Here is a 7,418-nt window from a genome sequence, read left to right as displayed (position 1 = left end):
CGAGCACGTGACGAGGAGATCACACCGTGTTGTGACGTCAGGGTACAGTAGGAACCGAAACTAGCCTTTAAAAACATACTGCACCTCCATTCGTTTTACCTGCACTTCGTGAACCGGTTCACGGTGATGCTGCACTCCGGCATTCGTTTCACGAGTTCAACATGGCGGCGTCGGCACCGCGGTATTCGTTTCGAAAAACTGCAGCCGTCGTGCAAGCCAGTTCACGAATTCCCTGCACTTACTCCTGAGGTAGTGCCGAGTCCGTGCAGCACAAGATGGCGTAACCGCAGCAGACGACGCAGCCGACTGCATTCGTGGCTATTTTAATGGCACCCAAGGAATACTTCAGTGAATGTTTTCCGGTAGTTTGAAATGCCAGGCAGCGTAAGCGGCGGCCACTTTTACGAATCACAACCTCCACAATTCGCGAGACAGCCGACCGTAGCAGAGGGCTTGCACGACATCTGCACTCCCCCCCCCCCCCCCCCCTCCCCTCGTATTCGTTTCGGCATCTCGTTGCTGCTGCACTTTCTGAAACGTTCCCTGCACGACGACGGAACTCTGACGTCACCACCATGAACCAGTTCAGACAGTGCGCAGATAGTGCGCACTCACGCTTAGCAGTACATTTTGTAGGCTCTTGAAGGCTTGGCATTTCATTTGACGCAAGAGAAAGACAACTGAAGATGTTCGTGTCAGTACCCATTTAATCGGTAAAAACCACGCCACGGCTGTTTTGTGAATTACCATACTGTGGTGTTGTCGAATTGTTATGTTGATATTAAAGGGACACTAAAGTGAAGCAATGAATCGGTTTAGATTCATAAATTGTACTCTGGAAACACTAATCTCGTTAATTTCACCGTCATAGGCTTATTAATAGAGTAGAAAGTCAAGTTCAAAGTGTCATTTTTAAATTTCGCACCGAAATCACAGCGCGTGACGTGACGAATTTCAATGTGAATTTTTCGTATTTTGGCTACATTGGCTCAACAAAATTCCTTGAAACTTGTTGTGTTAAGTGTTTGGCGCCCTCAGAGGACAATGTACTTCATTTTCGCCGCTTAGGAGCTCCGTAGTCCCAAGCAGACGCCGTCAAAATCTATGGTGTCCCGGCGATTGGTGCGGCAATTTGAAGGTGGCGTCGCCACCCACATTTTCTTTTTCAGCGTTTTCTCGCATACACAAACGTCTTCTCGCGGTGAGAAGTGGCGATTTCGGTATTGTACAAGAGTAATTTGTCAGTACGAGAAAAATCGTCTTTCTTTTTAGTGTCCCTTTAATGACTTTGTTTCGTGTCGGAGCGTACTGCAGTGATGTGTAAACTACTTTTGTTTACACGCGCATGTATATGAACTTGAACTTGCACCAGTTACTCATTTCCCTGCTTCACAGAAGCGCCAAGAGTTAAAAAAAAAGTGAAAATTGTTAATTTCTCATCGCGCTGCGTCGATGCTGCAAGGCAAGGCGACTGCAGTGTTTTGTGAGCGCGGTGCACGTTGACAGTCGTCGAACTACCACCGCAGGACATATGCCAGCAGAGGAGTCAGCGTGCCTATGATGACGATGTCCAGCACCGTGGCCGCGCTATTGTTGGAGCAGTCACACCACCCTTCCGTAAGTGACATCCATCTCCTTGCATGTATCTTTGCTGTTGCGCCAGCAGGCTTCTGTATGTATAGTAGTGGCTAGTTCAAGCGCATTGTGTTGTGCAGAAAGGAAGAAAAAAAAAAAAAGCTTTATTCAACCATGACTGTATTCCGAGTCACATTCGTTTGAGAAGCAAATGGAACAAACGGTGCGGGTAAAGATCTGGCATTTTGACGAAATTTAAGGTGTGTTGATATTTTCAAGTCATAAACACAATTCCGCAGACGTCCTCTCTGAGACAGAAGTGCCCAGGACACGTGGGAACCATGGAAAATGCGAATTTCTGTTCTCTTAATGCGTGACCCTGTTTATAGGTCGCAGGAACTACTACATGCTGAAACTTATAACTATATAGGTGTTCTAGGGCTAAGCGAGAGTGCAAAAAGTTTCGAAAATATCGTGTCCTATAGGCACTTTTGTCACCGTTTGTACGTGCATACATTTGTTAAAGAAAGATGATCGTTTTAGCTACAAAAAGGAAAGTAGTTGTGGCCGTCGAAGTGAGTTTCCCGATTTATCAACATTTACGTATTTATATTTGAAGGACGAAAAAAAAAAAGCTTCACGGTGCATCTGTGTCCGCCCCGTTACGCACCGCGGTCATTTATGGGAAGACATCCGATATACGCGTGAGCGAAACGGTATACCGTTTGCAAGTCATGCACTTCCGGTACCGATTTGCGTTTACAAATTCGTGTCATCTTGCTGGACGGAAACGACGTCGAAAGCAGAATGGCCCGTGGAGTCGACCGCGGTCATCGGCAGCGAAAAATCGCTGACTTACGGCTTTCCGTTTTCGAGCAAGTGAACCTTGTCACCAAAGACATCTGCTGTAAAACCTGCATTTTTTTAGTAGCTTTGCTTATTAAACGAAGCCTAAGAGCACCGAATTCGCTAGGTGGTGCTCTCGTAAAAATCACAGCGGTTCTGTTTTGGATGCTCGTGGCGAATTCACAAAAGGCATATATTCCGTCCTTTTGCCTGTGGCTCTAAAAGACGGTCGTACGTTCTCTGGCCTCATAGATTAAAAAAATAAAACGTGGAATCAGGAGGAATCCTTTTTTCATGACAGGTCGCCTAGCCTTGGCAAAAAATTCACCATCAATATGAGTTGACGCCATTTGGAAATGGCCATTACATAAAATAAGGACTCGCTATAACTTCGCGAGACTGAATCGGTCAGCTGGGCGTCGCACTTTGTCCAGAGCGGCACACAGCTAAGCGGGTTTTATACATAACAAAACGTCTTCCATTCAAGACGGCATGGGAAACTGCAATATTCTACTACATTACAACTTCCTTATTTTCGTTTTCTCCTCCCTTTTTAGGGTTTTCACCAGCAAACGCTGGTCACCGAAGGTAAGACATTCGCTCCTTCTTCAGACGAATCCCGCCAGCCTCCCCGAAGGGACGCTATAAAGTGAAGCACTAAATCAATTTATACTCACAAACTGTTTTTTAAAGGTCTATTGTTAATATTGCCATCACAGGTTTATTATCAGAAGAGAAAGTGAAGGTCAAAGTTGCATTTTCTTTTTCGAGCCGAAACTGTAGTATACGTGAATGTCAGTGTGACGTTCAGGTTCAGACATTTTAATGTCTATTTTCGTAGTTGGCCACATCGGTTCAATAAAATTTAAATAAACATGCAATGTCCAGTTTTTCGCTCCCTTAGAACGCAATGTAATTCATATTGATCGATGAAGAATAATATAGGCCTTAACAGGCGCGATCGAAATGCATGACGTCACGGCATATAGGTGCGGGAACCTCACGGCGGCGTCGCCACCTGTACTTTCTTTTTCTTTTTAGCCTACTTTCCAGCCTCATTAGTGCCTTAAAAAGAGATCAGTTTCGTTGAAATATTTCGCGTTAGTGGAATAGAAACCCTCTCTACACTCAGAAAACGAGGTGCCTTCTGACTCTTCTTGGCTCACATGTGACGTATAAATCTCTTTAGAGAGACACGTTGACTCCCTTTAGGAGAGTCGTGGAATTTATGGCTCTCTTTAGAGAGAAACGGTGACTCTCTTTTGGAGAGTCGTGCGTCCCACGACTCTCCTAAAGAGAGTCACCGTTTCTCTCTAAAGAGAGTTATACATGTGAGAGTCACATGTGTAACAAAGAAGAGTCAAAAGGCACCTTGTTTTCATACACTCTAAGAAAACGAGTATTTGGGGAGTAATTCTGCCAAACAACAATAATCGTCATGTGGCTTGCTCGCGTTTCCTTTCTTGAAAACCCGGCTCTCGCCACTTTCCTAATCAAGAATGCTATGTCACGCCGATAACGCGCGCGACGTTCGTGACCGGGAAGTGCCGGGACCGCGGTAATAACGCGAGGAAAGTACGCGAGCTCTATAGATGACGATTATTGCTGTGTGACAGACATACTCCCCAAATACTCGATTTTTTCTTAGAGTGTAGAGTGTAAATGACAAGATGTAAAGCCTACTACATATCAGGAAAATTTCGACTTTGAGAGAATTTTATGCCAAAGACGCGTGTCGGTGGTCGCACGGTGCGCGCCTTCCATTGCGCCATTCAATTCCTGACGAACGCTATGACAAGAAGATGAAAGATGCCGCACAACAGCAGCGTTCCAATGAGAGTCGCAACCATGGAGTTCACACAATTAAAGCTCTACGCTTATAGATCAGTTAAAACAACTCCCAAAGGAGATTCTGAGAGTTCTTTTATATGTAAATCAGCTACATCATTTTTAGTGCTAGCTCGGTTCCATAAGCCTTCGCGAACGTGGTTCAATATGGTGTAGTACTCCACTCGCAACGAATCTTTTTGTTTGCGTTGATCTGCGTAACAGAGTAGCCGCGTTTCCTCCGCGCCGGGCGCAGTCATTTTCGATATGGCCCTTAACGTTCGATAATGAATATCTCGAATTAAATGCAACTTTCATGATTTCTAAAAGATGGGTATGTTATGAATTGCTACGCACTACAGCTTTCTGATGTAAACAACTGCCCTCAAGTCAATGATTGAAAAGTTAATTAACGAGTTTTGTTAAATTTATCGCGTCATTGCCATTTCAGCTGATGCAAAGTATTTTCGCCTCGACATAGAGTTCGTGTGCGAAAACGACAAGAGCCTTCTGTCAGAGTATTTTTATTAAAAATCTGCACTGTCTAAAAAAAGAAAAAACACCCAGTATACAGTGAGACAGTGAACCGTTACGAAGTTTGCGTGAATCACGAACTAAGCAGAGCTCAAAGTCTGGGTTGCTGGGCCTTTACACAAAAATGTAAGAAAGTGTTCGCCCCCCCCCGCCCACACACACACACACACACACACAACTCTTGCTACGTGATCAGCAATACATGCACACATATACATGCCCCATCCCTCCCATACACGCATGCATACAAGCTGCTCATGTAGGTCAGGACTTGGAAGGCATTCTTAGGATAAAGCCCCTGCAAACAAGGGACAACAGACGGGAAGTTGTTTGCTATCATCTAATTGCGGGTATCATCTAATTGGGGCCGGGCACGTAGCACGTCGGCAGGATAACCGGTGGTCATTAAGGGTAACTGACTGGATTCTAAGAGAGGGCAAACGCGTGAGGGGAAGACAGAAAATTAGGTGGGTAGATGAGATTAAGAAGTTTGTAGGTATAACATGGCAACAGAAAGCACAGGACCGGGTTGATTGGCGGAACATGGGAGAGGCCTTTGCCCTGCAGTGGGCGTAGACAGGCTGATGATGATGATGATGATGAATTGCGGGTATATCACCTGCGACACGTCAACCATAAATTAAGCGGCGCACGTAAAATTTTGTTGCCGTTTGCATACGACTCTGTTGCGTTTCCCCTTGCTGCGATATCTTACCGCTTTCTTGCATGTTTGTTTTTCTTTTTTGCGACTCTGGCAGATGGTTCGAACACGGTGATCTATAAGTTCAGTAATGGCTGTATGCAATAAAGCAGCGACTATATCTGCACTTACTGGCTGCCCAAGTGTGATGTAAACTCGAGCCCTTCTGTTGCCCACAGGTCAATTCCAGACTCGGACTCATCATTGAGTAGCAGCTGCTTCCGGACACCGAGCACCGATTCCTTGTCGCGGTGAGTGTACGCATGCGAAGAACGAATGATGAGGCTCACCTGGTTGTTTATCCGTATTTCAGGTATAACACGAGTATTGCCGCAATCGCGCCACTAGAAATCAGCGACAGTATGTACCTTATTCCTGCTCTTCACAGTACAATGCTTGTCTAAAGATATGCCGTTTTCTCGCAGATTCGAAGAGCTTTTTTAACCCGTCGATAAGGGTGAGTAGTGCTCGCTTTCATCATTTCTTCGAAAAGACTAAAGACAGTGCACGTCCATGGACGCGTCCCGGCGCCGCTCGATCTCCGCGACCGCCACCGCGCAGCCGCTCGCATGTGAAACAGGCTTTTAACACGTGCAGACGAGTGATTTGAACTCGCATGTATTGTCTCAAACGACCATTGGTCTTCAGTACATCAAACCAGTGGCGTAGCCAGGGGGTGGCACACCGGGGTCGTGCCCCCCCCCCCTGAAATTTGTTTCTCCCATGGGATACATAGCACAATCGCCCACACTTACCTACCCGGATGTCGGATCAAGGGCGTGCCCCCCCCCCCCCCCCCCCCGAAAAAAATTTCTGCCTACGCCACTGCATCAAACCATCGTGTATGCTGCAAAACTTTGCAACGTTGGTGAAGGGGATGTGCAAAGTAAGGCAAAACGCAGAAACAATTTATCTGTTAATGCATTTTTCTTTTCGGTAAAGTTCTGGCAGGTAAAATGACGCGGCCCCCATGTTAATTTACCGCATTGTACTAGTTATTTCAGTTCGGACAGAAACTTCATTGTCTACGCTGTACGTCCGTTGTGTCTGACGACCTGCAGGCTAAAGCAAAATGAGCCAGAGCCGAAATTGAAATAAAGCAATAACAACTTGTTGTTGCACCCGACAACAGATCGTCGCACATCAGCGTCTCTAACGTGTCTGTCATAAAAACTTCGAGGACGCTTAAGCTTCGCCTTTGAGAGTGCAACGATCGAGATAGCGTTATCGGGCCCTGCTCGCATTGCCTTCTCATCAGCTTGCATGCTTCGCTTCTCGGTGCACACCTAAACCGCACTGTGAGGGAATGAACGTCTGTGCGCGTGTCATTGGCCGTTGTAAACTCTCCTGGATGCCCAGTTGTGAAGTGCCCACTGCGTGTCTGTGAGGTGATGCGCGCACCTACGTCGCTGCACACTTTGTTGACGCTATGGCTGATGATGATGATGAATTACAGCTCAGCCCTTTGTAATAGGTTGTTAGCTTACACCCACACACTCGTTACGCACTTCACATGGTTGTGACGCCCGTAGCGATAATACGCTTCTGCCACGCATCATCATCACCATCATCAGCCACGGCATCAACAAAGACGCTGGCCTTGAAAGCGCGGCGTGCGGCACAGAAACTCACGTGACGATGATGATGGCTCTTCCCTTCGAATCGCCTCAGGCGAATGCACAAGGAACCCTGTCAGTTCTTTTTTTCTCTTTTCTTTTTGTAGCGTCGTGCCGCGGTCAAGCTCGTCAATGCAAGGGCCGAGTTGCGGTTGTCATGTTCGTCAATCTTGTTTTCTGAGATATTGTATTATTAAAATCCTGTCTTTATTTTTACCGGTATAAGAGCCGTAAGTCTGTTTTAAAACGTGGGCTTTGGACGCTGACGGCCCTTAGAGTGGCAGCAGTTACGCTAACAAAATTGTGAGAGTACCGAAAGC

The 7,418-nt window shown here is 46.3% G+C and overlaps 1 long non-coding RNA gene across 1 annotated transcript; it reads left to right on the top strand.

The window, feature by feature from the left end:
- Positions 1 to 1,174: 1,174 nt before the first annotated feature.
- On the top strand, positions 1,175 to 5,847 carry LOC125757018 (uncharacterized). The gene is made up of 4 exons (XR_007415004.1): positions 1,175 to 1,617; positions 2,979 to 3,009; positions 5,662 to 5,733; positions 5,796 to 5,847. It is a non-coding gene; the product is annotated as an uncharacterized LOC125757018 (long non-coding RNA).
- Positions 5,848 to 7,418: the final 1,571 nt, after the last annotated feature.

The sequence above is a fragment of the Rhipicephalus sanguineus genome, chromosome 1 (genome assembly GCF_013339695.2).
Source record: "Rhipicephalus sanguineus isolate Rsan-2018 chromosome 1, BIME_Rsan_1.4, whole genome shotgun sequence".
NCBI lineage: Eukaryota > Metazoa > Arthropoda > Arachnida > Ixodida > Ixodidae > Rhipicephalus > Rhipicephalus sanguineus.
Note: the sequence above shows the minus strand (reverse complement) of the source record. Positions and strands in the feature narration are given on the sequence as shown.